Below are 13987 nucleotides of genomic sequence, written 5' to 3' on the forward strand. Positions count from 1 at the left end.
TCGATTAAATAATATCTCTATAAAATAATAAAATTTTATGTCCCACCTATATTAATTTATAGAGGTTTTACTGTACCCCAACTTTGGCCGAAATTGCTGTTACGATATCAAACTTTATGGAGGACCTTTTACCCCCCCTACACTATTTAATAGTGTATTTTAAAGGATATATGCCCACATGGACACGTTACTATTTATAATTATACAATATTTATGATGTCCACGTGGGCACATATATACCTTTAAAATACACTATTAAATAGTGCAGGGGGTAAAAGGTCATTTCCAAAGTTCAGTATCGTAACAGTAATTTCGGCCAAAGTTCAAATATATTTTAGACCTTTTTCCCAAAGATTAATGATAAATTACCGATTAATTTCGTAGCTAAAAGATACATAACAAAATGAAAATGATTTACAAGAGCATCTTTTATGTTTGTATAAGGACAACATTAAAGATCCTTTTTTATAGAATTAGGTGGGACCTTAATCTACATAGGATGACTAGAAATTTAGGTTTGTAACCTAACAAACCTAATCTTGTTTTGGTTTGTCAAAAATAAACTAAAAGCAAATTCTTATTTAATTCTACTTTTTTATATATATAAATAAAAGAAATATAATAATTCGGAGTACATAAAAACACATATCATAACGAAAATTAAATGACCAAACTTAGTCGTCTTTTATAGCTAAAAAACGTTTTTCCCTTGATATGAAATTTTTTTATGTGACTCAAATTAATCGAACCTCAATATCAAACTGGAAGCAGAAAAAAACTACAACATAAAAGATATAAGATTCTATTCTCACCATACATCTAAAAAGTTGAAGCATATGATTCTATCCCACTTTTTCCTAACTTTATTGGCCTCATACAACCCTATCCCCTCCCCCCACCCCCGGGATGTCTCATAATATCATCGAGGGATATGATGAAATGGTTGAAATTTTACTACTCTAAACATAAAATCACCCATTTGAGTTTCAAGAATGGAATCTTTCCCAATACCGAGCACTCTTACTCCTTTGTGAGACTAGCATTGTATATGGATTGTGAATATCGAACGATTAAACTGAAAAGGAAAAGAAAAAAAACATTTAAAAATATATATAACATTAGTAAAAGAGTAACTTATAGAAATTTCACTAGTTTAGGAGTTGATCACTTGGATACAAGTTAGTTTATAATATTACGAATCTTATCAAATTTTGATGCGTTCAGATACGTCCACATACATGTATCTCGGGATACATGTGGTGTAATTTGTTTTAAATACATTGTATCCAAGTAGATTTACTTGTATTTGGGATACATGTGGTATAATTGGTTCTAAATACATTGTATCCAAGTGGAATTGCTTGTATCTGGGATCATAGACAAATCTCTCTCGCCTCATTTTCATCTCACTCACCACTTTCTTATGTATCCAGTACCTTAGATACATCCAGATATATGTGAATCGCACCATATACATACATATACATGTATCTAGCGTGTATTTAGTGTTATTTGCATGTATCTGGGATACATAGACAAATCTTGCTCGTCTCCCTCCTTTTTTCTCCCTCCTCTCTCCCTATTTTAGTGTATCTGATAGCAAAAAATATGTATTTAGGCGTATCTAATTTGAACTCTAGTATGAAATTACTAATTAATGATATAAAATGTAATTTTTTCATGCCATAAAAAAAAAATATAATAGAAATATTTACTCCCTCTGTCCCAATTTATATGACTCACTTTCCTTTTTAGTCAGTTCCAAAAAGAATGACACATTTCTATATAAAGTAACAATCTAACTATAAAATATTTATTTTACCCTTAATGAAATTATTTACAGCCACACAAATTTCTATCATTCATTTTGGACCACAAGTTTTAAAAGTTTTCTTTTTTTTTCTTAAACTCCGTGCCGAGTCAAAGTACCTCATATAAAATGAGACGGAGGGAGTATATAATTAGAAGTTTCTCATAAAACAAAAGTCCGCCCAATGTTTATTTTTGTCCCCTTGAGAAAGCCCAATATTTATTTGACATGACCCTTAGAATGAAAATGAACCACAATTGACTTGCGGAAGTCTTTCTTCATCTGCAATTTGTACAAAATCAGAAACTACATGTGAAAACTGAAAATGTCTTACTTCTATTATAAAGAAAAATATGATATGAAATAATTGAGTTAGCCACTTGTTTTCAATTGAAATGGTCCAAAAAAACCAAATTTATTTCCCCCCACAAATTGACCCTCGTTTCATCTTTATCTTTCGCCATTCGGTAATCAAACTGAAGTGAACTTTGATCAGCATTTAAAAACGTATTTTTGATTGGCTTGGGTTGAGATGAGTAGCAATTCATTGTATTTTTGGTTTCATTATTTAGTTTTTAAATTTTAAATCTAAAATATTGATTTGATGTCAAATTAATTTATATAAAGGGAAAATCATACGTACCTTAATGCCAAATTTTCAAGTGCAATTCTTTGTGTATGAAACCTTCTTACCAAAAAATGGGGGCTATGTCTATCTTTATCTTCTAGAGATAAATAGGGGTGGATCTGGAAGTCCAACTAAGGGTTCCTTTGAATTTAGTATGTTTAATTCAAATTTTGTATATACTAAAAAAAATTTATTAAATATTTTATCATGAACTTAGTTATTATTGTATTACTATTAACTTAACAAAGCTTTTAAAAATTCATAAACTTTAAATTTTGGATCCTCTTTCAGATAAGAATCTATTTATCAGTTTAATTTCTCAAGATATTTCTTTGGGGCCAACTTATCAGTTATAACATCGTTATAAAATATATCTAATTTTTGGAAGAAAAAATATTCTATAGATTTTATTTGTCGAATTTAGCGAATTTCAAATCGCTCCACCTCCTTTAGATTGTCGAGCCTGAAATTTAAAACTATCAAAGTCTAACTTCAAACTCGAATGTTTGAAGATTGAACTATTAAAATCAAACTTCAAGACCTTTGGGTCTAAATTTAGGTTATGATTGTTCAAGCTTCAGATTCCCAAGCTTGAGGTTTGAGACTTCCAATTCGAGGTTTGGATTTTCACATCCGAAGTCTGTCGTTTGATTTTGAAGCGTTAAATCTTAAATACTTCATAAATTTAGACTTAGTTTCTAGAAATATGAACCACATTCCTTCTTGCATTAATAGTTTACTTTGATATTGTAAAATATTTTTACTATATTAATGTAATAATAAATAACAAGTTTTAAAATTTTCCATAGGCTATGGTCAAAATAGAAATATTAATCTCATAGGTTACCAATTTAAGCATTGAAAGAGCCAAGACTTTGTCAGATTTGGAGTTTTGACCTTTTAAAGGGTGGCAATTTGTAGTTCTTTAATTCATTCACATTGAAATTAATGAAAGTTGAAGTTCTAGCTATCTCCAAATTAATTTCATATTTGTTAGTCTTCATATTTAACTATAAATGAAATAAAATCGTATCTGAAAAAGATTGATGGTAATTTTTTAAAATAATAGTTGACAATTTACCCCACTATTAAAGATGTTCCAAAAATATATGTATCAAGTCAATAGCTTTACAAACAAATGAATCTAATCGACTTAAAAATAGATTTTTTTTTTTTAAAGTCTTTGATTTTACTTTTCACAAATAATTATTAAAAAATTGGGACCTATCTCCTAATGAAAAGGATAGGTTCTTTATTAAATGGCATCACCTCTATGGGTTCAAAGAATCTATTCATGGAAGTCTTTCAAATAATATAAACACCTTCCCAAAAGACTTCACAACTATCATTGTTGAAACTCATCAAGTTAAGATAGCATTAATTAAGAAAACTAAGGTGTTAATGTCTTTCTAGAATCATAAAACTTGATTAAGTACTTTATAATTGTAATTATATCTTTATTACTTTTTTCGTTATGTAAAAAAATTAAAAAATTATCATTAGAAGTAGGGGTGTGCATTCGGTTTTTGGTTTTGAAGAAGTGTAACCCAATTCGAACCAAAATAAATTTGGTTTGGTTTTTCTCTTTTTGGTTTATCATAATGAAAATAACTAAAAAGGGACAAAAGTGGTTTAACTCCAACTTAATTATAAACATATATATATATATATATATATACTAGTAAAATTACCCGCACGAAGCGCGGGAATTTAATATCATGAAATTTATAAAATAATACTTAAAACCTATCGGCCATTAAAACTAAAAGACTATATTATCTTACATACAAGATTACGTAGTAACAAACATTAATAATGTAAAAGGAAAATGAAAATTATTACATCTTTATCATTTATCCTTAATAACATAAACATAAATTAATGATGGTAAAATGCATACAAGGATCTGTAACATATGCAATGGTGTCAGTGAGCAACTTAACAGGAGCAAAGTACACAAATATTTAATTGTGAAGAAGAAGAAGAAGAAGAAGAAGCAGTTCAGAATTTTCGTTATTTTAAAATGAGAGGAAATTCCTCTATTTATAAACAACAAAGGGTAGTGTGAACAAATGTTTATTGTGCCTTATCGGAAATGTTACAACTATTTGGAAAAATTGCAACCCTTCGGAAAGGTCACAACCTTTCATAAAAGTCGCAACTCTTCATTAAAGTCGCAACTTTAAAAAAAGTCACAATTTTTCATAAAAGTCACAACTTTTCATAGAAGTCGTAACTCTTCATTAAAGTCGCAACTCTTCATTAAAATCGTAGCTTTTCCTAAAAGTCACAACTTTTCATAAATTTCACAACTTTTCATGAAAGGGGAAGGCTAGTTTTGTAAATAAATAAATTAAAAGGGAATTTTAGTTTGTGGTGGCGCCACGTAGGCGGGCCTAAGGTTCTCTTTTATATATATATATGATATATATATATATAAAATTCAGTTTTTTCAGTTTTCATTTTTCTAAATCCGAAACCAAACCAAAAAACCAAACAAAGTAAACTATAAATCCAAAACCAAACCAAAAATCCAAAAAAACCAATCCAAATTAGAATTCGATTTGATTTGGTTTGATTTTTCGGTTTAATCCAAATAGTGCACACCCCTAATTAGAAGTGTGTTTGATTGATGAGTGAAAGAATGCTTCAAAAATATTTATGTAAAAGATCAATGATAATATTAGCAAATGGTAGAGTGTTTAAGGGGAAATTTTTTGAATACCGAAGGCTTTCAATGAACTATTGAAGTTATCAAGATAGTATCAAATATTGATGGTGCTGAAGGCTATCGATTTTTGGTGGAGTTGGAGCCAAGCCAGGAATAGTCGTTAGTGGACACCCACTACTTTTCACCGATTAGAAAGGCCGGGAACCATCACACTTTATCAACTACTAACAAGACTATTGAGATCTTCGACTTAGCTCCCAAAGTTAATCCACCGGATCCTTTCCCAACTTATACAAGAAGTAGAGTTTAACCTAATGCTTTGTTTTTGTTCTTGTTAATCCTAATTCAACATTAAAAGTATGCTTTTTTTTTTCCAATAACTAATTATTTTTTCTCTAAATACTGTGTATATATGATTCCATCTATTAATCAATTTTCTTCCTTATGAGTCAAAATCTCAATAAAAATGCTTGCTTTTTATATAAATATGTGATAATATTATCAAATTTTGTGTCAATTTTCAAAATTGCATAGTATTATCAGTCACTTGTGTGATAACTTGAAATCTTTCTGATTTTCACAAACAACTATGCTATGAAAATTAACAATATGTAATGCATTTCCTTATATCTGGCTCTAAAAGGAACCATGTAAAAATAGAACAAGATTGTCCTACTTTCATATTTTACCCTCGACTTTGATAAATTAAAAAAATCAACCAAAATCTTAAATGTATTTTCTTTTTCTAGATAATGATGGTGTTCGAACAGCTAGCTAGACATCAACTATTGCATCATCGGGAATCTGCTACCGTCAACCAACACAAGTACAAGATAACTCTGCCTAATCTCCACTCCGGTACATGCTCGATGAACTTGTGTTGGTTGTCTAAAAAAAATACACACAGCTATCTTGATTCCACCAAACTCTTCACGTTCCTCAGCAACAACAAAAATTTTCATGCTCATATGTAAATAATGGGAGGCAATATTTTCACTTATAGAACTCACAACACCTTTATCTCCATAACTACATTTGCATTATGATTTGGGCGATGGCTTTTTTTGTGCAACGTATTTCCCATATTTCTTCAACACGGCATCTTCAGACGAAATATCCCATAGCTGGAAACGATAAGCAAAGACAAAGTTCTCAGCCCAAAAACACAGAAACTTCAAATTATTGATTAATTGCCAGAGATTGATTAGAACCAATAGCTCTTTATGTCGTGTTACCAAGGACCTCGTTCCAAAAAATACGAGGTTTGGGGGATTTACCAGGACTACCAAAAGTTTCAAAAGGAACAGAACGCACCTGCAACTTTCCTTTAGAGCCACCAATAGCAAGAAAAAAGGGGCAATCATCTGAGAAGGATACAGTGAAGACGGCTCCCTGATAATAAAATAAAACAAAAGAGTCGTCATGATAGTTAGTATTCCGCCAATCAAAATGTCTAAGCAACCATCTAAAACCTTGTTTTCATAACAGGTTTTGAGGAAATATAAGAGCATCAAACATGTATTTTTAAGAACCACAAAACATTTGAAAAATCACATACAGCTTTCGGATTCCTAGATGCGATACAAGAAGGTTGATTGTTGGTCAAATCCCATAATTTAACCTGCAGCACATTTATCAAATTAATAACCAAAATAGCTCTCATCCCACGGAATATATCAAAACTAGGTAATAAGCAGCAGAGACAGATAGAGTGTACCATCTTGTCCGTGGAGCCAGTTGCAAGAAGCTGCCCAACAATACACAAGCAAAGTGAGTTAGGCAAATGTTGAAAAGGTAACAATAATTAAGGGTAAAGCCAAAAAAAAAAAAAAAAAGTTCCTCATACATTTGGGACTAGAGGATTGAAGCACAATGAGGACGCTGCTTTATCATGAGCATGGATGGTGAAACTTGGCTTTGTCTCAGAAGTCGAAGCAGAACTAGCAGCACGGATATCAAAACTAGTAACGGTACCGTTCTCCAAGCTGACCTGAAAGTTTTAAGGAACTCTGATTTGGTTAGCAATTTCTTAATATCCAATATACATCAAGACCGAGATTCCTGACCTGACTTTAAAATAGATTTATTCATCCTTCCCAAAAAACGCTTAGGTGTCATACAGTTATAAGGTACAGAAATTTAGTGATTGAGCCAAGGGGAAACATAATTATGCGGCGTTTTGAATTTATTCAGTGTTTATTTTCATTTAAGTCCATAGAGACTCGGAGGTGGATAAATACTTCCAATTTTCTGTATTAAATATATAATTTCCAGTGTTTATTTTCATTTAAGTCCATAGAGACTCGGAGGCGGATAAATACTTTCAATTTTCTGTATTAAATAAATAATATATGTCAAAAAGTTCAACAAGCAAAAAATATAAAACTAATATGCACAAGGGAAAAGTAAACTAATTGTCAAACTTAATTTCAATAACATTCCACCCCCAACCCATACTCCCATAGTGTATAGTTACCTAACCAATAAACACAATCCCATCCTTAGTTCTCATACTAATGCTAAGAAATCATTAACAATCTCTCCACTAATGATTCCCATATCAGAATCAAAAGAATTATATTATCCTGTAGCATGACAAAGCAAATAAAGCCTTAACATAGATTGAATTAGTAACAAACATGATGCGAGCACTGACCACAAATGAATGCTCCGAATGCGGATCCCAAGCCAAGCTTTCAACATCAGCACCAACTGAAAACTTGAATCCACTGTGAGAGGGTTTCCTCCCATCCTTCTGCAAGAGATATTGAAAGATTAATTAGCATCTTAAAGAAAGAAACTAATCCACAATCCCAACTTTCAAGAATAAAGGGGGGAAAAAAGGAAAAAGGAGAAATGTTTTATCACCAAGCAAACTGTATGATCGAATGACCCGCTCAGAAGAATCTGTGGAGCAAATGGATTCCATGCAACTGCTTGAACCTGTCAAACATAGCAAGACGATGAATCTACTTCTTTCAATAATTTGTAAGCAAGTTAGTCTAATGTTCTATAGGTAATTCAACTATCATCAGTCATATTCCAAACTCTAGCAAAGATGAGATATTTCAACTTTATCTAGGTTACTGGGTCTGATACAACACATTGAGATGTTTATAGAACTGCTAAATTTTCTAAGTTCTACCTTGTCAGTATGGTCATTCATAGTGAGATTACAGGCTTCAGTAGTCACATCCCAAACCTTGACAGAATGATCAGCACTAGCACTAGCAAGTATATTCCTGCATAGAATGTTGAATAAGAAGATCTGAAGTTTGACTAAGCCTCAAAGAGAGGCACTGGCAAACATCAAACACTCATCAATCAAATTACCCTACCTATATTCCTTGTTCCAAGAAAGACCAAGTACTGCATCCTTGTGGCTATCCTTTTTGTATTTGATAGATTTCTGCAATAAAATTAGCAAAGTAGGTAAATAGAGCATATAAGTAAGTTTTTCTCAGACAATTATCATATACTCAGTAAAGACCACCATGCAAATGATAAAAACTGGCAAATCGTTCGCCTTCTTTCATTTTCTTAAAGAGTAAGGTCCTAATTTTTTAATTTTTTTTTTTTTTTGGGGGAGGGGGGGGTATTTGGTGTGCATTAATTCCCACAAAATTGACCATGTCTGCTGCCATGACGGACTAACAAAATAGTGGTTTAGAGTAAGTTTCTCTTCAAACCAAATAATATGACAATTCAATTCCAAATGCAGAAACTACTATGTCTCCCTGTCTCTCTTCCTACCTCTACCACGTGTCTATCTGTCACTCAAAAAGAGCATTGCCCAATGCCCACAAGGACAAATGGGGGAGGTACACATAAAAGTTGGTGCTTGTGGTGCTCTTATTAACCAAAAGAAGGTACTGAGATTAAGAACACTGATAGTCACAATATGCCTGCCATGTATGGCATGTTGCAGTAAATAGAGTAGCGGCATGGAGAGTAAGTTAAACAAGAAAATGTCGGTTGACCCGAAGGCCAAACCCGTTAAGGTAGCTACTTGATTTGTTGGTACAAACCTAAAGCTCCTTGTAGGGTACCACCTCAGGTTGCTCAAATGGCCATAAATTAGAGTCTGTCGGATAACTAATGCAGATAGTTCCTACTCCAGAATAGTAAGCAACAAAGTACAAACCTATTATTGAAGATCTGACATGTGGCACATGTATGAAGTAAGAGGGACAATCGGCACTAGGAGAGACATAAACCTGAGCACACTGACCATCTTCGATTGCCAAGTGTCATAGCACTATTTTTTCATTTTTTTTATTTGATTTATAAGTTTGCAGTAGCCTACAACTTTATTCCAAATAGAAGTCTCCGGAAACTATTTCACAGTGACATGGAGAATGACCAATGAAAATCATTGATGTATTTCCTACCTTTAGGCTTTAACATCTAGAACAAATTTCAGCTGCACAAGCTGACCTAGCATACAAGAGCATTTCAATCGAAAATTGGATCAAAGAATAGAAAGGTCAAATTGCTTAAATTACCTTTTTCCCCTTTCTTTTTATATCAGCGATGCCACCTAAAATAACAGATGGTTGCACCTCATCTATCTACAGAGAAAGAAGATACGATCAGTAGTGACTCAGGAGTTCATAAACATCAGTGTAGAGTCACTTACTATATCAATGTCCCAATTTCATTGCTGGTTCCATTGAACCCACAGCTATGAAGTTACCTATCAACGTATAATTCATTTATTAACATGAGTAAATGAAAAGTTGCTTTCAAAGGTAACATATGCTCAAAACCAGTAAGAGAAAATACTTCAGCAGCATAAAGCTCAACTTCAAGCAGAACCATACCTCTCTCCCCGCCTTTAATAGGACAATCAAGCCATGCAGTGCAGAGAGGAAATGCAGGTATAATAAGAGCATGGTGAACATACATGTTTGTTTCACCATCTGATAGATCTTCCAAAATCATTATCTGTTAGCACGGATCAGAGTCACAAATCAAAGGGGGGTCAAAATGAAACTAACTGGACCGTACAAATGGAAGTATTATCGAGCTGTTGAGTCGTGAAGTAAGTTCTACTTGCCTCGAGATGACTGACATCATCCTCATTGCTTGCACAAACTATAACAGAATCATCAGGTCTTATTATCATGTCATCATCTTCTTCAGAGTCATTGTCCTGAAAGAATAATTTTCTGAGTTAGTAATACTTGATCGGATAAAAATGATGAAACAACAAATTGATCATAGTACAACCTTATCCTTGAGATATGGGTCCATGTCATTACTTGCGTAGTACAAGTCTTTGAGTCCTGAACCAAAAAGCTCAATTCCTGACAATGTCAAACACATGAAAAAAGAGAGAAAAGTTAGGAACAGTTTTCCAAATAAAAATTGATATAAGCTAGGCTTGGGAAAATTAATATGGAAAATATTTATCTTATCAAAAAGAGTTGAATATGAAAAATACCGCCATTATATTAGATATAACAAAAAACTATGTTCAACCCAAATCAACATATGAGTCAATGCACTAAATTTACCCTCCTCCTCTTCATCATAGTTGTCCATGTCCAATTCCTTTAAACCATCTATTATGTCATCGGTTCCTGCAGAAGAAATTTGTGTAGCCTTTCCAAGTGCATCAGCAGCAGCCAATGCAATAGCAACTTCATCATCCTCATTTTCCTTGGATTCATCAACATTCATATCTTCTTCAGCTTCCTCATCATCACTATCTTCACTGGAAGGGGAATAAAGAAACAGACTTTCAAGAGTAGGGCAAAGTAAAGATTACACAGAACGTAAGTATCAAGTTTAATTCCAAAAAATATAGATTTTTAATCTGTCAATGTTAATTACTTTTACACCTTGTTTGGACGGTTGTCTGTACTGCAATGTTAGTTTAAATACAATGTTTGTTCGGATTGTTACTTAAATTTTATTAAATCGTATCATTAAATCTATCGTTAGGTAACGCCAAAAAGTACCATTTCGTGTAATGACCGATTTGGTGTGATTAAGTAGTTAGCCTAATTTTTTCTTATCATTTTATGACTACTTATTATTTAATAATCTTATTTTATCATTTACCATACTATATGTTGTTTTATTATAGTCTGTTGTTTCCGTTATTTCTATTACTTCTTTTTCTAGACTATTTGTATCTTGAGTCGAAGGTCTACCGGAAACAACCATTCTACCTCTGAGCTAAAGGTCAAGTTTGCATACAAGCTACCCTTCCCAGACCCCCACTTTGCGGAATTACACTGAATATGTTGTAGTTGTTCGCTTTATCTTGTATCCTACTTTTCTTGTAGGTTTATCCGATGTGTGACATTATGTAGGAAAGAATATTACAATCTATTCAAACATTGTATTCATTTAAGCAATACAACACAACACATTATAAAACAATATGTAACAACTATCCAAACAGAGTGTTATGCACAACAAAAAGCTTTTCTATGTGAATTGTATGATATGAGAAAAGCATCAGTGTTGCCGAATCAAACAACATGCAATACACCGCCTAGAAGGCTAATTCATTCTGATAATGCTCACTCAAACTCACTGAAACGGGTTGGTATTTAGCCTAGTTGTTTCAGCAGAACTAATTTAATTAGTAAAAACAATTACGCATTATTCGGAAACACCCTCTCTACCTTCACGAGGTAATGATAAGTTCTACCTACCTTCTAGGCTCCTCAACTTGGGTTCTCGCCACTTTCAGATATTGGGGAAAAACATAATGAAAAAATTAACACGTACCGTTTATCAAGAAGACCACTCTTCAAAATCTGTTCAATTTCCTCCTTTGAAGGTGGGTCAGCCTCAGCTGGTACAGACTTTGCAACCCCTTTGGGAACCCATGAAATAGCTGCTATCATTCTTAAACTTCTTTATTAACCTACAACCACAAGCAAAAAACTAATTGTTCACATCCCTACTTTATTCAAAGGGTGAAATGTCGCGGTAACTCAAAAAATAATCAATTAATTAAATTTTAAAAGAATTTAAAGAAAAAAAAAGTTTTAAAGGAGTCGCCACCTAATTTTAGGAAAACTAGGAAACCAATTTTAATAAAAATATTTACGAAACCATTAGATTTTAGGTAAGAAGTTCAAGTTATTTCGAAGGAAAGGTGTCAGGCATCCTTCGAAATCCATGACTGTGGGTTCCGACTTGAATTCATTTTTTCAAATTGAAGAAGAGACAAAACAACATGCAAGTAAAACAAACATGCGATATATATAAGTAATAAAACAAAACAATAATATCAAAAATGACTTGAGGTTTGTCTAACATCGATAATATATACAATAGTGAATAAAAAATATAATTCGAACTTCATTCAAATAACTTCAATTGAAAGCAACTCAAGGTACATGTAAAGACACTTAGTATTAGTAAAAGTGTTAGGACTAAAAAAATAAAAATAAAAATAAATGAATTAAATAATAACTTCAAAATAAAAACTCGTCTTATTAAGATAGAAGGCCTTGGAAATCGACGGTAATTTCTTCATCGGCCAATTTTAACACATAAAAATATACGAACTTAAACTAATTTTTAGTCTTTTAACATTGGAGAGGCCTTGAAAACCGACGGAGAGATATTTTCATTGGCCCAATTTAATGTATTTTTCAAACACAAAATTGTATGAAACTAAATAAAATAACAAAGTAAAATGGCTCGAAGCACCTAACAAACAATAATCAAATGGTAACACATAACACTATCCTTTTATGTTCTTTACAAATACAAAATGCATGAAATTTTAATTTAAAACTAAAATCAAGTGTAACAATGGAAAGAGTAAAATCTTTCAAATTAACTCAAAAACTAATGAACAAAAAAGCATCACAGTAAACTTTTAACAGAAAAATAGCATAATAATAATATCATATTCCAACAGGAGATCTCACACATTAATCAATTAATAGAATGACATCAATATTAATAAGATAAACAACAGCCCATGAGAGAAATAAATAAAAAACAAAAAATCAACCATAACTAGAGCCTAAAAAAGAACTCACTGGAATGAATTTTGAACAAAATCAATATCAAATCAGCAAAACAGAACCATAGCAACACTGAACGGAGTAATGGGTTTGGTTGAGTTTTCGGTGGTTGTTGAGAGCTGCGAAAGAGGGTGTTTTCCGGTGGCTATTTCAGGCTGGTCTGGTTTGCTGGTGGTTTGGCGGCTGGAAAAAAGGTGGTGGGAGAGGAGAGAAACAGGTAGTTTGGGTTGCTATTTTGACATGGGTTGTGGCGGCAGAAAAATTGGGATTTTTTGCACATTTGGTAGTCTTCCTCCTAATCTTAAAAAAAAATATTCACCGCCCCCAACTTAATACTAAGAAATAGGTTAAATAGAAAATTAAAAATCACTTATAATAGTACATACAATAGTATTATCTAAAAATCATGGGTCAAATTACTAGCTAATAAAATATATGTGTATGAATTTTGTTCATATTCGAATTAATTTTTAGACTATGCAAAATATCAAAATGAATATTAACAAATGTAACAAATAAAATAAATATTAAAAAATGTAATGAACGTAACTAATGACATGTAAAAAATGCAATTTAACAGAACTAATGATTTAATCAAAATGAATAAATATTTAAACGTATTCAACCGGTTGTGATAAAAAGTAATGTAATTAAAATTAACTGATAAATTTTTTTAATTTTGACAAATAAATATAGTTATCGATAAACTTATTTAAAATTATAAAAAAAAAATATTTTCAATTATTAAATAAATAAAACCTAAAAGTTATGAATTGCGAAAATATTAGGCTAAAATTGAGTGTCAACACTCATTATGAGAAGAAATCAAATCAACATAGAGACAGGATGATTAAACAAATTCACAAAGTAATTAC

At 32.0% G+C, this 13987-nt stretch overlaps 1 pseudogene across 1 annotated transcript; it reads right to left on the reverse strand.

Annotated features, from left to right (window-relative positions):
* Positions 1–5717: 5717 nt before the first annotated feature.
* Positions 5718–13451, reverse strand: LOC102582510 (uncharacterized WD repeat-containing protein C17D11.16-like; annotated as a pseudogene). The gene is made up of 17 exons (XR_001473394.1): positions 13128–13451; positions 11857–11995; positions 10629–10828; positions 10342–10418; positions 10169–10264; positions 9933–10056; positions 9749–9805; positions 9615–9680; positions 8448–8518; positions 8255–8351; positions 7978–8052; positions 7766–7864; positions 6956–7099; positions 6827–6856; positions 6668–6730; positions 6424–6501; positions 5718–6233 (listed from the first exon to the last, which is right to left on the reverse strand). The product of XR_001473394.1 is annotated as an uncharacterized WD repeat-containing protein C17D11.16-like (transcript).
* Positions 13452–13987: the final 536 nt, after the last annotated feature.

Source organism: Solanum tuberosum, unplaced genomic scaffold, assembly GCF_000226075.1.
Source record: "Solanum tuberosum cultivar DM 1-3 516 R44 unplaced genomic scaffold, SolTub_3.0 scf00086, whole genome shotgun sequence".
In the NCBI taxonomy this organism is placed as follows: domain Eukaryota; kingdom Viridiplantae; phylum Streptophyta; class Magnoliopsida; order Solanales; family Solanaceae; genus Solanum; species Solanum tuberosum.